Genomic DNA, 20,752 nt, shown 5'->3' with positions numbered 1-20,752 from the left:
TGCAAGTAGGGGTCTAGCTAGTTTGAAATCAGCTACTCCTAGGCATATGTGGTGTCTATGTGGGCAGGCATCATCAGGTCATGAGTGTGGCATGGTGTCTCCCTAAGTCATGGTAAACTTGGGAATGTGTAGGGTTGACGGGCCTCGTATCACACTATTATGTTAAACTCTGGGGGTTAGGTGGTAGCATTCGTTATACCCCTCAATTTTCCCTTTATGAGCTAGAAAGATCATGTGATGGTGTTTGTATCGGAGGGGCACCATTGAGCCTGATGGATGAGTGGGCTAGCAAGTAGGCATGTTACCAGACCCTTATGGCCAATAGGTAAAGGCGTGCTATAGGAGGGTAGCACATGTGAGTTCCCTGAGGTGGGATGGGCATGGTGTCAAGTCTTTATCATATGTATGGGTAGCCTAAAAGGAGGCTAAGGGCTAAGGCCTAGAGATATGAGTTTTATGGGATGAGACAAGCCTAGTGTGGCTTGGGGTTGGCTATTACCAACATTGGTGTTGCACCTTTGGGTTCTAGGCATGAAAGCTTGCTTATGAAGCAGGTGGGCATGGTGTTAGGTTTTCACCATGCTAGAATGGGATAATATCATGAGAACCAGGACTGTGAGCCTATATATGCAAGGTGGGTCAGTGTTCAAGACATTGATGCTTACAGGCAAAGATGGGTGCTTGAGGCCATCTTGAAAATCGTGGCATGATGAGATGAAGAGAGTTAGGTTCTTTCTTATTGAGATTGGGACAACTACGAGTGACCCTAAAAGGTCAAAGCTAGGAATAGCTCATGAGTATATAGCTTGAAGCATAAAAAATGATCTAGAGAAGTGGATATAAGAAAGGTTGATCTCAACTAAAAGTAGTTTTGGTGCCCACGGATGTGTGGTTTGGGTCTAAGAAACACATAGCTCATGACATTTTAGTATTAGAGCCATGTTTGGTTAGTGGTTAGACTAAGGTGGCCCTAGGTGTAGGCATAATAATGATATAACAATGGGGTGCAAAGCTCAAAGAGAGTTATAGAGGTGTGATTGTGGTAATATGGCTATGTGGGCTAGACAATGAGCCACTGATGCATGTTATGGAAAAAATTAGCCTTGGTAGAAGGCCTTTAAGTGGACTTTTGAATGCCAAGCAAAAGGGCACAGGAGTTTAGCCTCACCTAGTGAATGATGTTAGCTCATGCAGGCATGCGATGCGCATTAAGTGGTGGACAATAGATGAGACCAAAATGTAAAAGGAGCATACACCTTGACATGGTTTTTAAGCAAGGCCATGTTGGCTAAGATGCACATTATCCCAAGAGACATGAATTGGGCATTGAGATCAATGACTAACATGTGCACTTGTTATGTGGCGTAAGTGCCTTAGTAGGGGTAAAAGCTGAGTATTTAAGGTTTAAGCATGTAGCCAATCTATAGAGGCAGATAAGTTTAAATTGGCTAATGATTGAAACCATAATTTTGTGATAGTCAATAGACCATGAAATCTAGTGGTCACAGGATCATGAGAGTGTGTCATTAATGGATCACGCTTATGTTGGCCAAGAGAGAAAGCCTTATAAGATGTGGTGTTCAGCAAACCACGACAGTGTGTAGTTCAGTGGAACTAGCAAGTAAGAGTTAGCCAGTTGATAAGGCCTTAACTTCTGTGGATTAAAAGATCGATTAAGTTAAGCAAAGTTGATGATATAGACATTCAACTTTGCATATGTTAGGAGACTGGACGAGTTTGAGCAAAGCAAAGAAAAACTAATTGAGTTGAGCCAAATATGGAGTCTTGAGTAGATGCAGCCAATGGGATGTCCATGAGTTCAAGCAGGTCAATGGGCCTTGAGTACTGAGTGGGTAAGTGAACCCTGAGATGTAGCCAATCAGGAGATCCTATGTTTAAAGTTGGATCAATGAATCCTTGGGCACTAAGTGGGCTTTAAGATGCCTTATGAGCTATGATAAAGTCAAGGTAGATGAGTTGTGAAACTATCATGGAGATATGGTTATGTGCAAAGCTGAGTTGAGTTTGAGTAAAAGTAGGGGAGGCTTGTGATTTTTAGTGGTATTAAGCCAAAATGGTGAAGCCTATGAGATATCTAAGCATTGAGTTTGAGTATGAGATAGCAACTGCTAAGGTGCTACCACGAGGGTAGTTGGCCAAAGGGCCACACCTAGAAAAGTGACCTTGGAGAGGTTAAAAGGACCTAAGTTATAAGATGACCAAAGTGTTTGAATGGCATCATGTTCAGGGCTATTATGGGCACTGCCACACGAGTGCAATTGACTTAAACACCACGTCTAGAGGGGTGTATCAAAGAGTCGGTGCCACAAATAAGCGATTGATATGATGGGTGACATCCAGTTGGGTGCACCAATGTGTGGCAAAGCAAGTGGCCATTCATTTGACTAAAGGTCATGATCAACAAGGGTGTCTCAAGGTTGCAACTTGGTGTAATCTTGGGTGATGTAGTGCAATGGCACTTAATGAGAAACTGAGATTGAGTTTGATAGGTAGAATTGGAAACAAAACAAAAGGTGCAATGGAGTAAAGATGAGACCCATCTACATCAGCAATGAACAAGTACTTTAGGTTGTCTCTTATATGACGGGATCTCAACCTAAACCTTGAGGGCACAAATGAGAGATAAATGATAAATGTCAATTGTGTGCAACAAAAGAGTTGGGTGTGGTCTTGGCATCGATGAAGACATCAACATAGTAAGTGTGGGAGAGTGTTATAGTTAGGCCTTGGTGTGGCTTGGTGCTACCATGGTTGACCTTGAGCAGAGTAGCAAACGAGACCTTATGGTCAGGACAATGGTTCAAGAGCTATGCACGAGCAGTGTAAGACTTGAAACATTTTGGTGGTAGTGAGTGCAAGCAATGTGTGCCATAGGCCCCAAGATGCACAAGCAAGTGCAAGCCAATAGGTGGGCATCTTGGAGCTAGGTAACCAATCGAGTGCTATCGTTTGAAGCCATACGTGGGCACCTTCAAGTTATTTAGTGGAGGAACGAGTTAGATGCTAGAGTTATGGTGGTCAAGAGACAGATCACCAAGCATTAAGTTGATTGAAGAAAAGCCTTAAGGTGGCTAAGGAGAAAAGTTTCCCTATTTTAGATGGTCTTATAATTCTTGGTATGATGGCTGGGAAAACTCTTACTCTCTTTATAAGGGGATGCTTGGTGTCAACTCTCCACCACCCCCTTAGCTAGTAGGTAGGTAGGGGCCTAGCTAGTCTGAAGTGAGCTACTTCTAGGTACTTGTAGTGTCTACGTGGGTGGGCATTATTGGGTCATGATTATGGCACTATGTCTCTTCAGGTCATTGTAAACTTAGGTATAGATGGGGTCGATGGGCCTTATATCACACCTTTGCATTGAACCATGGGGTTAGGCCATAGCATTTGCTATGCCCTTCGATTTTCAATCTTTTAGCTAGAAAGATCATGAGATGGTGTCTACGTAGAAAGGCACCATCGAGCCTAAGGGATGAGTGAGCTAGCAGGCAGGTACGATGCTAACCCTTGTGGCCAATTGGTAGAGGTATGTTGCAGGTGGGTTGCACACTTGAGTTTCCCAAGGTGAGATAGGCATGATATCATGTGTCATTAATGCGTACAGGTAGCCTAAAATTAGGCTAAGGGTTAAAGCCCTAAGATATGAGTTTCGTAGGATGAGAAAAGCCTATTATGGCTTAAGGCTGGTTGCTAACTAGCATTGGTGTTGTACCTTTAGGTTCTAGGCATGAGAGCTACATATGATGCGGGTAACCATGGTGTTGGATTCTCACCATGCCAAAATGAGATAGTATTATGAGAACCAGGGCTATGAGCCTTTATGTACAAGGTGGGTTAATGCTCGACACCTTGATGCCTATGGGTAAAGATGGGTGCTTCGAGCCACTTCGAGAATCATAGGTTGATGAGATGAGGGGAGTTGGCTCCTCCCTATGGAGCTTAAAAATTTTATGGGTGACCCTACAGCATCTGACCTAGGAAAAACTTATGAGTATACAGTTTAAAGGATCAGAAATGATCTATCCAAGGACAAGTGGACTTGACAAAGGCTGACCTCGACTAAGAGTAGTCGTGGTGTCGCATAGACATGATGTTTCAGTCGAAGGAATGCGTAGCCTATGACATTTTTGTATTAGATCTATGTTTGGCTTAGCAGTGGGACTAAGGTGGCCCCAAGAGTGGGCATGATAATGATAGACTTAGGTGATGCTAAGCTCAATGAAAGCTATCAAGGCACAATTATGATTATGTGCATATGTAGGCTAGAAAATGAGCCATTGATGCATGCTGTGGGAATAATTTGCCATAGTGGAAGGCCTTCGAGTGGACTCTTAGATGCCAAAAGAAGGGGTTTAGCCTCACCTTGTGAATGAAGTCAGATCATACGATGCCCATTGAGTGGTGGATAATAAATGAGACCAAAATGTAAAAGGGGCACACTCCTTGAAATGGTGTTTGAACAAGGTCATGTAGGCCAAGATGCATGTGGTCTTAAGGGACATAAGTTGAGCATTGAGATTAGTGACTAACATATGCACTTGTTTTGGGGTACAAGTGCCCTAGTAGGGGTATGAGCCAAGTATTTAGGGTCCAAGCATGGTGCCATTTTGCAAAGGTAGACAAGTTTGAGTTGGCCAAGGATTGTTATGAGTTTGTGGTGGTCAATGAACCATGAGTTCTAGTGGTTAGAGGATCATGAGAGTGTGCTAGTCAGTGGGCCATGCTTACGTTGGCTGAAAGAGAAGGCCTTATGAGATGTGATGCTCAACAGACCACTACAATTTGTAGTTCAGTGGAACAGCCAAGCAGAAGATGGCTAGTTGATAAAGCCTTAAGTTCTATGGGTTAAATGATTGATTGAGTTGAGCAAAGTTAATGGTATTGGCATTCAAGGTCGCTTTTAGTCAACAAATCCAATGAGTTTGAGTGAGTTTGAGCAAGTTTGAGAAAAGCTTATTGAGTTGAGCCAAATATAGAGTCTTTGAGGAGATGCATCTAAAGGGATGGCTATAAGTTTGAGTAATGGACCTTGAATACCGAGTGGGTTGAAAAACCTTAAGATCAAGCCAATCGAAGACCTTGTGTTTAGAGTTGGATCATTAGATTCTCAAGCACAGAATGGGCTTTAAGATGCCCTATGACGTATGCTAGAGTCAAGGCAGATGAGTTGTGGAACCATCATAGAGATATGGTTACATGCAAAGTTGAGTTGAGTTCAAGTAAAAGTGGGGGAGACTTGTGATTTCTAGTGGTACTAAGCCAAGGCAATAAAGCCTATGAGATATCTAAGATTGAGTTTGACTTTAAAATAGTAACATTAAGGCACCACCATAAATACAGTTGGCCAATAGGCCACACCTAGAGAGGTGACCTTGAAAGGGTCGAAAGGACCCAAGTTGTGAGATGACCAAAGCGTTTGAAGCCATCATGTTAAGGTTTATTGTGGGTGGTGCCTCACGAGTGTAGTTGACCTAAACACCACATCTAGAGGGGTGCATCGAAGGTTCAGGGCTGTAGGCACACAATTGGTGTGATGGGTCACATCCAGTGGGGTGCACCAATGTGTGGCAAAGTAAGTGGCCATTCATTTTATTGAGGGTCATGATTGACAAGGTTACCTCAAGGTCATAACTTGGAGTGATCAAGGGTGAAGCTGTATAGTGGCATTTAATGAGAAACTGAGATTGAGTCTGATAGGCAAAAATGAAACTAGCACAAGAGCTGTATAGAGTAAGGATGAGACCCATCTACATTGGCAATGAATGAGTATTGTAGGCAGTGCATCATGTGATGGCATCTCGACCCAATCTTTGAGGGCATAAGTGAGAGACATGAGAAAATGTCAACTGTGTGCAACAAAAGAGTTGGGTGTGGTCTTGGCATCGATGAAGGCATTGACATAGTAAGTGTGGGAAAGTGTCATGGTCCAGCCCTGGTATGCCTCTATCCTGCCATGATTGACCTTGAGCTAAGCAATAGACAAAGCCTTATGGTTGAGACAGTGGTCCAAGAGCTATGCACAGGTAGTGTAAGCCTTGAAACATGTTGGTGGTAGTGTGTACAGAAGATGTGAGCCCTAGGCCCCATGTTGCACGGGCGAGTATGAGCCAATGGGCGGCACCCTAGAGTTGAGTAGCCAGTGAGCTACTATCAGTCAAAGCTATAAGTGGCTACCCTCAAATGGGTTGGTGGAGAAATGAGTAAAATTTTGGAATTATGGTGGCTAAAAGACAAGTCACCAGGCACTAAGTTGGTTGAAAAAAAGCCTGAGGTGGCTAAGGAAAAAAGTGTCCGTATTTCAAATAGTCTTTTGGTTCCTAGTAGGATGGCTAGGAAATCTTATACGCTCTTTATAAAAGGATGAATAGTGGCAACTTTCCACCACCCCCTTGGCTAGCGGATAGGTGAGAGTTTGGCTAGTCTAAAGTGAGCTACTCCTAGGCACATATGGTGTCTAAGTGGACGGGCATCGTCAGGTCACGAGTGTGGCACAGTGTCTTTTTGAACCATGGTAAATCTAAGGATGGTGAGGGTTGGTGAACCTCATATTGCACCTTTGCTTAGAACCATAGGGTTAGGCAATATCATTTGCTATGCACTTTGGTTTCCCTTCCTTAAGGTGAAAGGATCATGAGATGGTGTTTGTGTAAAAGAGGCACTATTGAGCCTTAGGTATGAGTGGGCTAGTAGGCAAACATGTTGCTAAACCCTTGTGGCCAATCAGTAAAGGTGTGCTATAGGTAGGTAGCACACCCAAGTTTTCCCTACGCTTGATAGGGATGATGTCAGGTGTCTATCATAAGTTCAGGCAACCTAAAATAAGGCTAAAGGCTGAGGCCCTAGGATATGAGTTTCATGGGATAAGATGAACTTAATGTGGCTCAGGGCTGGCTGCTGACTAGCATTAGTTTATGCCTTTGGGTTCTAGCACGAGAGCTTGTGTATAATGTGGGTAAGTAATATGTTGGGTTGTGAGCCCTTATGTGCAATGCAAGTTGATGCTCAAGACCTTGATGCCTGTGGATAGAGATAAGTGGTTGTGGCAACCTTGAGAGTTATCAGCTGATAAGATGAGGGGAGTTAGGTTCTTCCCTATTGAGTTTGAAAATGTTGTAAGCGACCTTACAGGGTCTGAACTAGGAAGGGCTCACAAGTATGTGGCTTAAAGGATTGGAAATGATCTATCCATGGAGAAATGGACTTGAGAAAGGCTGACCTCGACTAAGAGTAGTCTTAGTGCCACATGGATGTGTGGTTTTGATATAAGGAACATGTCATGACATTTTGGTATCAGAGCCATGTTTAGCTTATTAATGTGTCCAAGGTGGCCTCAGGTATGAACATGATAATTATAGACCGAGAAAGTGCTAAGCTCAAAAAGAGTTATCGAGGTGCCACTGAGATAATGTGGCGATGGGACTAGAGAATAAGCCATTGATGTGTGTTATGGAAAAAATTAGCCTAGGTGGAAAGCCTTTGAGTGGACTCTTAGATGCCAAGCAAAAAGGCATGGGAGTTTAGCCTTACCTAGTGAATGGTGTTGGCTCGTGCGAGTATGTGATGCCCATTGAGTGGTGGACAATAGATGAGACTAAAATGCAAAAGAGTCTCACACCTTGAAATGGTGTTTGAGCAAGGCCATGTAGACTAAGATGCATGTGGTCCTAAGGGACATGAGTTGGGTGTTGAGATCAATACTAACATGTGCACTTGTTGTGTGGTGTAGTTGCCCTAACGGGGGTTACAAGCCAAGTATTTAGGGTCTAAGTGTGGAGCCATTCTACAAGGCAGATGAGTTTGAGTTGGTTAAGGATTAAAGCCATGAGTTTGTAATGGTCAGTGAACCATGAGTTCTGGTGGCCAAAGGATCACTAGAGTGTTTTAAAAAGGCCTTATAAGGTGTGGTGCTGAACAGGCAACAAACATTATGCAGTTCAATGGAACGAGCAAGTGGGATTGGGCCAGTTGATAAGGCCTTGGGTGAGGACCAATTAAGTTGAGCAAAGCAATTGGTATTGGCATTTGAGTTTGCATCCAGTTAGCAAACTGGATGACTTTGAGCAAAGCAAAGAAAAGTCAATTGAGTTAAGCTAAATATGGAATCTTTGAGTAGATGCAGTGAGTGGAATAGCCATGAGTTTGAGTAGGTCAATGGACTTTGAGTACTGAGTGGGTTAGTGAACCCTAAGATAAAACTGGTCAAGAGATCCTATGTTTATAGTTGGATCAATGGATCCTCGACACTGAGTGGACTTTGAAATGCCCTAAGAGCTATGCCAGAGTCAAGGTAAACAAGTTGTGGAACCATCATGAAGACATTGTTGCATGTAGAGCCAAATTGATTTCATGTAAAAGTGGGGAAGACTTGTGAATTCTGGTGGTACTAAGCCAAGGTAGTGAAGCCTATGAGATATTTGAGCATTAAGTTTGAGTATGAGATAGCAAGCATTAAGGTGTCACCATGAGGGCCATTGCCTAGAGTGCCACACCTAGAGAGGTGACCTTGGAAGGGCTAAAAAGACCCAACTTGTGAGATGATTGAATTGTTCGAATGCCATCATGTTAAGGTCTATTATGGGTGGTGTCGGTTGAGTGCGGTTGACCTAAGCACCATGTCCAGAAAGGTGCATTGAAGAGTCAGTATCGCAAGCATGCTATTGGTGTGATGAGTCCCATCCAGCAAGGTGCACCAATATGTGGCAAAGCAGGTGGCCATCATTCGACTGAGGGTCTAAACCCATCTCACATTCCCTATTGGTGGGTGAACAATCAAACACTTGGTGAATTCTGCTTCACAATGATAGGAAGAGCTGACATCGAAGGATTAAAAAGCAGGTTGCTATGAACACATGGCTACCACAAACCAGTTATCCCTATGGTAACCTTTATGACATCTCTATCTTTAAATTCCAATGGTTTAAATGATCGATAGGCCATGCTTTCATGGTTTGTATTTATACTGGAAATCAGAATAAAAAGTGCTTTTTACCCTTCTCTTACACATGAGATTTTTGCTCTCATTGAGCTCATCTTATGACACTTGCGTTATCTTTTAACAAATGTGCCGCCCCAGCCAAACTCCCTACCTGATGATGTTTTCTACCTAGATTGACTGATTGAAGCTAGCCTTGGGTCCAGAAAAAGGGTCATGCCTTACCTTTAATTCATAGAATAAGTAAAATAATGTTAAAAATAGTGGTAATTCAATTTCTTCTGAAGGCTCCCACTTATACTACACGTCTTAAGTCATTTCATAAAGTCAGACTAGAGTTAAGCTTAACAAGGTCTTATTTCCCCATTGATTCAACCATGACCGTTCCCTTGGCTATGGTTTTGATAGATAGTAGATAAGGACAGTGGGAATCTCATTAATCTATTCATGCATGTTACTAATTAAATAATGAGGCATTTGGCTACCTTAAGAGAGTTATAGTTACCCTGCCATTTACTCATGCTTGGTTGAATTTCTTCACTTTGACATTTAGAGAGGCAGAAATCAAATTGCATAAGCATCCGTAAGGATCATCGTAATGCTTTGTTTTAATTAAATAGTCAGATTCCCCTTGTTTGAACTAGTTCTGAGTTGACTGTTCATTACCCAGGGAAAGGCCTTTAAGGAGCCATTCCCAGTCCATTCTCCAGCCAGCATGCGTTGACCTACTCTCACTATGATAGCAGCTTGAGTAATGCACTGGTAGCTGATGGGTTTGGGACTAAGACGTCATGCCTAGCCCTCAGAGCCAATCCTTTTCCTAAGGTTACAAATCCATTTTGCCAACTTTCTTTGCCTGTATTCCATCAACCAGATATAGTTCACCTTGGAGACCTATTATGATTATGAGTATGAGCACGAACTGCACTCAGTCCTTCAGATTTTCAAGGGCTACTAGGGGTGCACAAACACCAATGACATACAGTGCTCTTCTAGCCACTAGACTTTCCCTCCAATTAAGTCATTTCTAAGGTGGGTAGGCCATTAAACAAAAAGGCACCAATATCTCTAGACTCTTAATGTTGCCAGCAATCATCGCATCTTGGTTTAAGAATTTTAACCCCAAATGCCTTTCGAAGCTCATGCTGGACACACTTACATGGAACATTTCCCCTCTTTGGCCTTCAAAGTTTTCATTTCAATATTTGCTAGTACCATCAAGATCCACACTGACGGTTACTCCACCTGGCTTCACACCTTGGGTTTGGTGGCACCGTCACCCCCTTCTACTTATCGGGGCTTGGCCCTTACCTCAACGGCCAAGTATAGATCGCACTCTTAAGCGCCATCCATTTTTGAGGCTAGTTGATTTGGCAAGTGAGTTGTTAACACTCCTTAGCAGATTTTGACTTCCATGACCACCATTTCATTGTCTTAATTGACCAACACTTTATGGGTTCTAGTTTAACATACAGTTAGGCACCATAACCCAGCTTCTGATTCATCCTGCATCGCTAGTTTTGCTTACCAAAAATGGCCCACTTGGTGCTCTCGATTCTATGGCACTGCTCAATGAAGCAACCACACTGCCCTAGCTATTTAAAGTTTGAGAATAGGTCCAGGGCTCTAGCTACGAATTGGCTTTAGCTGATAGAACTCACTAAAGACTCTAGCTATCTTGAGGGAAACTTCAAAGGGAACTAGCTACTAGTCAGTTCGATTAGTCTTTTACCCCTATGCCTAAGTCACATGAATAATTTGTATGATAATATCATTATGGCCCTCTAACAGAGTTTCTTCTAGCTCCATCTGGTTCAAGCATAGTTCACCATCTTTTGAGTCTTGATAAGCATGCTCACACTAAAACCCTTATTAAAATTTCAAGGTCAATCAATGGTGCACCCACGAAGGATCCTGTCAATCAGCTTCCTTATGCCTTATGAGTTGTCTAGCCTATTAACTCACACACATGTTAGACTTCTTGGTCCATGTTTCAAGACAGGCCAGATAGAGAACTTGTAGGTCGATGCCAGGAGCATGCAAGTGTTGAGGCATGCTAAGATAATGCATGCTATATTCCATGATTGCAATGATGATGTCTCTACGGGCATATTGAAAGCCCAAGCTCGGGCTACTACCATAACCTATGTGGTCCATACCTTAAGTCGATCGATGGATCAGCTTTGGTCATTCCACATCCAACTGGGGTGCATTGCTAGCCCCTATCTACTTCCCTTTTGATAATTTCATGCACTGTTTCACTCTCTTTTCAAAGTCCTTTTCGTTTTTCCCTTACGATACTTGTTCGCTATCGATCTCTTGCTTATATTCATCCTTGGATAGAATTTACCTCCCAATTGGGGATGCATTCACAAACAACCCAACTCGCATACAATACCTCATGGTGCGATAAGGTCTAGGCACAATGGGGCTCTCACCCTTTCTATGCCCCTTTCTAGGAAACTTAGGTCAGGTCTAACATGGAGGAGGATGCTTCACCATACTACAATTCGAATGTCGTAAGCACTCGATTCTTATGCTGGGCTCTTTTTTATTTGCTCGTTGTTACAAGAGAATCCTGCTAAGTTTCTTTACTTCTGCTTATTGGTATACTTAAACTTAGTAGGTAATCGTACCTAACCTAGGGCCGTGATGCAAGCATCGATTAAGTGATGTAGGGGGTCTAATGGGGTCTAGATGGACAATGAGCCTACATCACTAGAAATAAGGCACACTAAGAGTTTTACCATCGATGCTCATGAAATTATCATTGTAGGGGACTCACTTTTGGGCCAACCATGACTGATGAGATCATAGAAGGCCATCTTTCACCCCCTTACCCGAAGCCTAATGGACAAGGGGTTGGATGGGACGATGATGCATGACACCTGACCTAATGACTTGGGGTGCAACTTGTGTTAAAAGACTCAATGGTTCATAGGATTTAATAATTCACACCAAGTATCACATTTTGCTATGTTTTTCATCAATGCAAAAGCCAAGATATGTATTACTGAGAGTCATTTCGGTTTTTCATGACAAAAAGAGTCCTAGTGTTGTCTGTGCATGCACCTTGAATGGGATGGCAATGACACATGCACTTTTTTTCACTCTGGTTCCTTGGCACGATTCACACAAGGGTTCATTATTTGGCCATGGCTGATGATACCAATCGTTTCGTCCACCCATGACGCAAAACAAATCAATTGTCATGCATGCCCAAGGCTTGAACGGACTCAGGGCATGGAATCACCCTTGCCCCCTTGGTGTTCCCTTAATGCTTTCATGGGTCATTCATTGTACAAGTTTCGACAATAATCCTTCCATAGGTTCACCTATAAAAACCTTGTTATGACTTCTCTTTCCTCTAAATAATAAGGTTCAATGGACTTCTCACAGCATCATGGATAACGAATTGTCCACATTGCCATGATCTGGACACTTCACTAGACCATTTAATCGGAATGATTGATAGTGGTATGTACAAAGGGTAGGGATGTAGTCAATGTGAGCTGATGACTCGCACTTATTAGGAATTCCTCATTGAAGACCAATAATTGCAATGATTTATCCTTATCATGATGAAATTTCAAAGATTAACTGGGCCTATTGACCAAGGCTATAAACTTATTGAATACATCAATGTAGTGCACGTGAGGCCTAGAACATCTAAGGGCATCATAGACTTGTTATTACCTCAAACTTCCTTGGCCTAAATGGCCATAGTCCCCCTAAGAAGCTAGCCACGAAAGATCACCTTTGCATAGCTAATTAGCAGGTTAAGATCTTGTTCGTTAAGGAATTATCCAAACAAAATGCTTTATCAACTTAGAACAGCCATGCACCACCACCCATAGAATCAAGAAAGAGCTCTTAGTTTTTCAATCCTTACTATGTCTAGAATTAGTAAGTTTCCCAATGTTGAAACAAATTAAGATATTGGCTCCACCCCTATTGGTGCCCTTCCATCAATTCCTTTAAGTTTCAGCCTTTCGACCATACTTGTGCCAGAAACTTAAAGACTTTGATTTCTCATAAGGTACTAGCAAAATCCTAAAAGTAACATCCGTCGATCCCTGGTAGGCATCATTTATGGTTGAGACTAAGACGATATCTGATCATCTATAAGCCCTCAACTTTCATTCTTGATTAATGAAAGCATCCTTGGCAAATGCTTTTGCAGTTGTTCATGTTTCATAAATCCAATAATTTCACCTCTAACTATGAAATATTAATGTCCCTGACTGTCTTTATTAATCATTACTCCAATCCTGAAAGCCAACATGATAGGACTAAAATCCTATGATGTTATCGCATGCTAATGTATACAAGTATCGGCTTGCATTGGGCACTCTAATTTCTTCAAAGTAACAACATTGAAGGACGGACCCAGTGACTTAAGGCTAGGAGTGCATCACCGATAGTAGGGATAAGTAGACTGGTGCCCATAGTGAGGTGGACCAAATGACCTAACCCTAGTTCCAACTACAAGCTTTTAAATTGCAACAACTTAAATATACGCTATTAAAGCTGAAATTACCATAGTTGCTAGCACCAGACTTGCCCTTTAATGGATTCTTGTTAAGAGATTTAGATAGTACTCATTCCAATTACCAAGCTCGTAAAGCCCAATATTGTTATTTATTGCCACTAACTCCTCATGCCAGGATTAGGTGATTTTCATGCCTGCTGCCTTGGATGTGGTTGCCATTTAATGAGCCATTCACAATTTCATAGTGTGAATTACTTCATTCTTACACATGCATGGCTTAATCTTTAAGACAAACATATGACTACTGGTAGGATCAACCAGGTAACTTTCTTTCAGGATTTTGGTACTACCTAGACCTCAACGCATCAATTGAGTGGTAGATATGGCCAACACAGAGCACAAGTGTCATGCATGTCGAGCACATAAAATGCATAGCATCAAAAAAATAAGGGTCAAAAGCTAGTGCCCACAAAACATTTTGCATTCGAAAGCATGATTGAACACTAGTGCACCAAGGTAGCCATGGAGGTTTGGGTGTCACTCTTAGGACACGGGGCACAGTTGAAGTTCAACCCATAACCTCCAAGGACACAAGATGGATGAGGGATGGCAAGACATCTAGTTTCCATCAGTTTAGGCATGAAGCATAAAATCCTGATTATGCGCTCACAGTATGATGACCACATGGATGGAGAGATTAAAGAGGATGATAGGCCAACAGTTTGATGCATCAAGCATAGAGCCTGCCAACATGCATAACCATAGCACCACTCATATGTCCATTGCATACAAATAGTAGCATCCATGCACACTGATGCACAACCCACCCATTCAATTAGTTAATGAATGAGTACAGGAAATGAAGTATGAGGTGAGGCCTTGCCACAATTGTTTGACATGGGAAAAACATAAGCAAAGGCCATAAGATTGGCCCTGCCATCCAACAGGCAACAACAGCATGACAACACCAATGTTTGATCTACTTAGGGCTGCACACAAAAACTCCACTATCACCACCCCAGGGTGACATTGCTCGATTCAAAGACTTGTTCCTGGGGTTTTAGGTAGCATCAACTATATGCACGGTCTTGGCTAGGCCAAGGCATTTTTCTAAGTGGCATTTTTCTAATTAACGATAAGGGACCACGAGACTACCAAATACTTGAGGGACTTGGCCAGACCAAGCCTACAACCACAACTTCTACTTGCACCAACCTATGGAGCTATTGCTTGATTTAGGGACTTAGTTTAAGGTATAGGGTAACATTAGCAGTAGGTGTCATTTTACAAGGGCTTAAGCCTAGCACCCATGTGGCCTTAAGGTAGAAACAACTATAAATGTGCCTAAGTTAGCCTCGTTTCCAACTCTATGCTAAATAATTGTGCCGTGCATTCCATTGGCTTAATTTCATGATCCATCTTTCTCTTTGGTCATAGCCTCTTGGGCAATTTAATGGGCATCATGTTTCTGAATGACTCTAGCACCTGTAGTACTTCTAGGGGTAGTCAACACCATTCTGCTTGGACTTTTCCATCTTCAAGGCTACAAGGAAAATGTCTTTTTTTTTTCTACTCACTCTCCTAGGCAATTGTATGGCAAACAACATCTTGGTCCTTGACCTTGATTCTTGTCTCATCGGTGTGATGCATGGGAATCAACTATCCAATACGCAAATACAAATGGCAAAAGACACCACAAGTGCACTAATATGGTCAAGGAATTCTAAACCAATAACAAGATCATAATCATCTAAAAGAATTACCTCGATTGATTCCTTGTCTTTCCATTCCTCAAGTTATAGCTCCATTCCATGTGCTATGTCAATTGTTGGATCTCTTTAGAGTTAACCGTTTTGTCATAATAGCCCATTTTTGTACCTTTAGGTTCAACTTTTGGGTTATATCTCCAGATATGAATAAATGAGATACTCTTGTGTCCATAAGTGCATTCAGTTTCTTGCCCTCAATTATCATGTCTACTAACATCAATCTTTCTACTTGGGGCACCCTTTGGACCTTCACAAATGTAACAAGTCAATGGCTCACGATCCTTGTTGTTCCACTACCTTGGCTTCCACTTTTCATTTGGTGGCTTGCCTTGACCATTCTTGGTCTATCAACTTTTGTCCCCATCCTTGGACTATTGATCTTTGTCTCCCTCTTTGGACTATCGGTCTCTGCCATCACATTTTGGCTTGAATGACTCAAACTTCTTTTATGGCCAAATCTCTACCAAGGATTTAGTAGCTATCATGACTTCAGCTAGATCTTTGACACCCTTTCACTATAACTTATTCTTGGCCCACAATTTGAGTCCATCCATGAAACAAAAGAGACCTTCCTTTTCTCCAAGGTTTGAAATTTGAAGCATTAGTTCTAAAAACTCTCAAACATACTCCCATACCTTGCCTTTTTGACTAAGCTTATTAATTTTCACCCTTGACTCATCATTAGCATACTCAGGGTAGAACTACTGCTTAAACTCTACCTTGAACTCCTCCCAAGTCTAGACAGTAGCATCTTTATAGCTTGCATCATTACACCTACATCTCTACCACAATAATGCAATGTCAACCAAATATATAGAGGCTATACTTACCTTAATGGCATCCTCATCAATGCCCATGGCTTAAAAGTATTGTTCCATTCCTCATAGAATGTTTTCCACATCTTTTGTGGACCTAGCTCCCTTACACTCCATTGGCTTGGGAACTACCACTTAAGCCTTAGTTGTTATAGCTAACACACCATTCCCAATGGCTGCCTTGCATGTTGTGAGCTCCTCTTTGAGCTCATTCATCTCTTTGCACATCACTTTAACCATGAACTCTAAGGATTCATTCTTCTGGGTGAACATGTTGATGGTTTTGTTGAATACACCATGAAATCCTTCTTACGCATGATCTTACAGCCAAGGCTCTTATGGAGTATGCCCAGTAAGGTAAGACTAGGCGATTTTGGATGCAGGATGGTTTGTTGTACACCAGGGGTAGTAGACTGTTTGTACCACAGCATGGGAAGCTCCACAAGGAAGTTTTGTAAGAATGTCAAGATTCAAGGTAGGCTGGACACCTCGGAGTGAGCCGTACCTTGGCACTGATCGAGGACTGGTACTACTGGCCATATATGAGAGACGATATGGAGGCCTATATGAAGACTTGTCTTGTGTGCCAATAGGACAAAGTGGAGCTCAAGAAACTAGGTGATCTCTTGGAGCCATTACCAGTGCCAGAGCGACCATAAGAGAGTGTTTCTCTGGACTTTATAGTCGGTCTACCCAAAGCAGAAGGGTTTGAAAGCATCATGATAGTGGTGGATAGGTTTTCCAAGTATGGAATCTTCATTCCAGCAACCAAGGAGTGCCCAGACGAGGAGGTAGCTCGATTGCTCTTGAAAAACATGGTTAAGTACTGGGGAGTGCTGAGGACCATTATTAGTGATCGGGACGAGCAGTTCACGAGCAGGTTCTAAACTGAGTTGTTCAAGCTGTTGGGGTCAAACTTGAACTTTTCTTCCAGCATGCATCCACAGACTGATGGGTAGACAGAATGAGTGAATGGACTATTAGAGGTCTACCTCAAGCACTATGTGAGTGCCACACAAAGGGACTGGCCAAAGTTGGTAGATGTTGCATAGTTTTCCTACAACTTGCAAAGGAGCGAGGCAACGAACCAGAGCCCATTTGAGGTTGTGACAGGGCAACAACCACTAACACCCTGTTCGATTGCTGCAGGTTATATAGGGCCAAATCTAGCAGCATACAAGTTTGCCAAGGCATGGCAGAAGCAAACTAACTTGGCCAGAGTCTACTACACAAGGCGACCAAGAGGTCGAAGAAGTGGGTAGACCAGAATAGGCAAGACGTGCAGATCCAGGACTGGTAGAGTCAAAGCATGCAATTGGGAGTAAGGGCCTTATATGAGAAGGAGGTCCATAGCATCATAGCTGACCGAAAGGTGAAACAGATGAACTATCAACCAAGACAAGAGTGCTTGGTGCGCTAGAAAGGACTTCCAAACAATGAGGCAAGCTAGGAACTAGTAGATGACTTATAGTAGTTCGAGGACCAGATCAGGTAGTACCATACAGAAGATGCAACGAGGGCATTGCATAATTAGGTGGGGGAAAATGTCATACCCTGGGTGTGCGTGCCATGCACATTAGGTGCACCAGCACGTGAGCCAGAGGTTGAGGCCCGCAGACTAGGCGTGCTAGCGGGTATTTGCGTGCAAGGCCTAGGAGACAAGGCCAGAACGCCTGCCCAGCTCGCAGGCCAGCCCGTGAGGCCAAGGCTTGGCATTCAAGCTGTCCGCACCACATGTAGAAGGGCCCAAGGTGCTGGATACACAAAGGAAGCTTATGGAACCTTACAGGATCAGTAGGAGCCTCATGGCAGATTTGATTGACCCTAGAAATCTAGAGTTAGAATCTTGATTGATTATAATCTGTGTAATCCCATGATTTTAGCCTTTATTCTAGAGATATTGCCATTAAGTGTAGCTGGAGCCTGAACTATAAATAGAGGGCTGCTCCACCCTCATTTGTACACCATCAAACACTTCTGTTTCTGTGAATATACAACATATTCCAGCATTCTACCTTGTTGTTTTACTTCTCTTTAATTTGTGTAATCAGCCTTTCCCATTGTTCTAGTGCCCGCACACTTGTGTTTTAGGCTGACTTAGGCATAAAGGAAGAGATTCCAAGCCTAAGGCCACACGGATTCTGAGTCTAAGGTCAGAGCCCATGACACTGGCACATAGACAGACCCATGTGTAGGCACTAATGATCGATGTGCAAGTGCACGATCAAACCCAAGTGTGGGCATTCTTGAACACAGTATTAGGAGGAATAGATTTATGGGCTTATGGAAGGCCTAGTATTATAACACAATCTTTGACAAGCTAGAATTATGTTGAGCACTTGAGTTTTGTAGGCTGACTTAGGCAGACAAAGTCAATCCCCCATCCAAGGCTGTGTAAAGTTTGGCTCAAGATTGAAGCCTATGACACATGGATTGAGTGTCATTTGGTGCCTATGGTGATCAAGAGGCAGACAAGTATCTTAAGTGGGAAGTTCATGGTAGATATGTTGCACTAAATGCTAGCATCTAACAAAAAGTTGTCCAAGGCAACAACCCATACCAAGGTCCCACTTGTGCCAATAATGGTTGAAGCAAGTGCTTGCACTAAGTGCCAACATTTAGCAATGGTGTCCAAGGCAACATCCTATACCAAGGGGCTAGCATCTACTGATGGCATCTGAGGCAACAATACCCATCACATATTGAAGACATCTACAAAGGATTCTACCTATCACTTGGTGGAATTGAGCTCTAAAAAGGCCTATGTGGCTTGTCTATTGCAGGGGCTACACCTATGACATATGCTCTTAAGGGGCATTGACTCATATTACAGGTCAGCAATTAGGCAATAGGTGCATGCATCACTTATAGCCTAGATTCTGACTTAGAGGCATTTAGTCATAATCTAGCGCATGGTAGCTTCACACCACCAACTTTTCAACCAAGTGCGATTACCAATTGTGAGAATCAATGGTTCCTCTCACACTAGGTTGAATTACTATTGCAATGCTGCCATCAGTAGTGTAAAACTAGCCTATCTCATGATGGTCTGAACCAAGCTCACATTCACTATTGGTGGCTGAAAAATCAAACACATGGTGAATTTTGCTTCATAATGATAGGAAAAGCTTACATCAAAGGATGAAAAAGCAATGTCACTATGAATGATTGGCTGCCACAAGCCAGTTATCCTTGAGGTAACTTTTTTGACACTTTTAGCTTGAAATTTTGAAGGTCTAATGGATCAATAGGCCATGCTTTCATGATTCATATTCATACTGTAAATCATAATCAAATGAGCTTTTACCCTTTTATTTCACATGAGATTTCAATTCTCATTGAGCTTATCTTAAGATACTTGCATTATCTTTTAACAGATGTGCTACCCCAGCTAAACTCCCCACCTAACAATATTTTTTGCTAGGATCAACCAATTGAGGTTAGTCTTAGGTCCAAAAGTTGTACCCCACCTCTGATACATGGAATAAGTAAAATAACATTAAAAGTTGTGGTATTTCAATTTCATCTAAGGGCTGTCACTTATCTTACACTTATTAAGTCATTTCTCAAAGTCGAACTAAAGTTAAGCTCAACAAGGTCTTTTTTCCCCACAGAATCTACCAAGCCCATTCCTTTGGCTATGGTTTCACTAGATAGTAGATAGAGATAGTGGGAATCTTGTTAATCCATCCATGCTTGTTACTAATTAGATGACAAGGCATATGGCTACCTTAAGAGAGTCATAGTTACTCCTACCATTTACCTGTGTTTGGTTAAATTTTTTCACTTTGACAATCAAAGCGCTGGGCAAAAATCATATTTTGTGAGCATTTACAAGGACCATCACAATGCTATATTTTAAGTAAATAGTTGGATTCCCTTTGCCTATACCAGTTCTGAGTCAATTGTTCATCACTCGAGGAAGTCCCACAAGAGAGGCATTTTTAGTCCATCCTTCAGCTAGCAAGCTATGACCCGCTCACACTGTGGGAACAACTAGAGTAGTGTATTGACAGTCAATGGGTTCAAGATTTGGACCCCCATGCCTAGACTTTAAAGCCAATCTTTTTCTTAAGCTTATAGATCTATTTTGCTGACTTCCCCTACCTACATTATTCCATCGACTAGAGGCTATTCAGCCAAGAGACCTGATGTGATTATGAGTAAAACGAAGCACAGATGGCACTCAATCCTCTAGATTTTTAAGGGCCATTAAGGGTGTACTAAACATTGCATGATGTGCGGTGCTCTTCTAGCTGCTAGACCTTACCTTTGGCTGAGCTGTTTCTAGGGTGGGTAGGCCATTAAATAGAGAAGATAACTCTTCCTGAGGCCATCACCAATGTCTCTAGACTCCTTAATGTTGTTGTTAGCTATCGTATTCTGGTTTAGGAATTTTAACCCAATTCCCTTTGAAAGCTAACACTAGACACGCTATCAAGATGAATTTCCCCTATCTCTTAGGATCAACTAACCCATGTGCAAGTGTCATTCACATGGAACCTTTCCTTTTTCAGCTTTCAAAATTCTCATTTGAATATTTGCTACCACTACCAATATATGTATCGATAGTTGCTCTGCCCAAGCTTACACCTTAGGTTTTGCAATGATTGCCTTGCCTTCTTACTCATCGGGGCCTGATCCTTTCCCCGATAGCCAGGTATAGGTCACATGCTTAAGCAGTATCCATTTTTAGGTCTAGTTGATTGGTAGATGAGTTGTTACA

General features: G+C 42.3%; 4 pseudogenes; all 4 read right to left on the bottom strand.

Annotated features, from left to right (window-relative positions):
• Window positions 1–8,697: 8,697 nt before the first annotated feature.
• LOC149516285 (25S ribosomal RNA) lies at window positions 8,698–11,600 on the bottom strand (annotated as a pseudogene).
• A 219-nt stretch (window positions 11,601–11,819) lies between these two features.
• On the bottom strand, window positions 11,820–11,972 carry LOC149516284 (5.8S ribosomal RNA; annotated as a pseudogene).
• A 290-nt stretch (window positions 11,973–12,262) lies between these two features.
• Window positions 12,263–13,766, bottom strand: LOC149516283 (18S ribosomal RNA; annotated as a pseudogene).
• Window positions 13,767–18,663: 4,897 nt separating this feature from the next.
• The window catches only part of LOC149516282 (25S ribosomal RNA), a 3,368-nt pseudogene continuing 1,279 nt past the window's right edge, over window positions 18,664–20,752 (bottom strand).

The sequence above is a fragment of the Durio zibethinus genome, chromosome 10 (assembly GCF_047325235.1).
Source record: "Durio zibethinus cultivar Kanyao isolate XHJ-2024 chromosome 10, ASM4732523v1, whole genome shotgun sequence".
Classification (NCBI taxonomy): Eukaryota; Viridiplantae; Streptophyta; class Magnoliopsida; order Malvales; family Malvaceae; genus Durio; species Durio zibethinus.
This window is presented reverse-complemented; position numbering and strand designations above follow the sequence as displayed.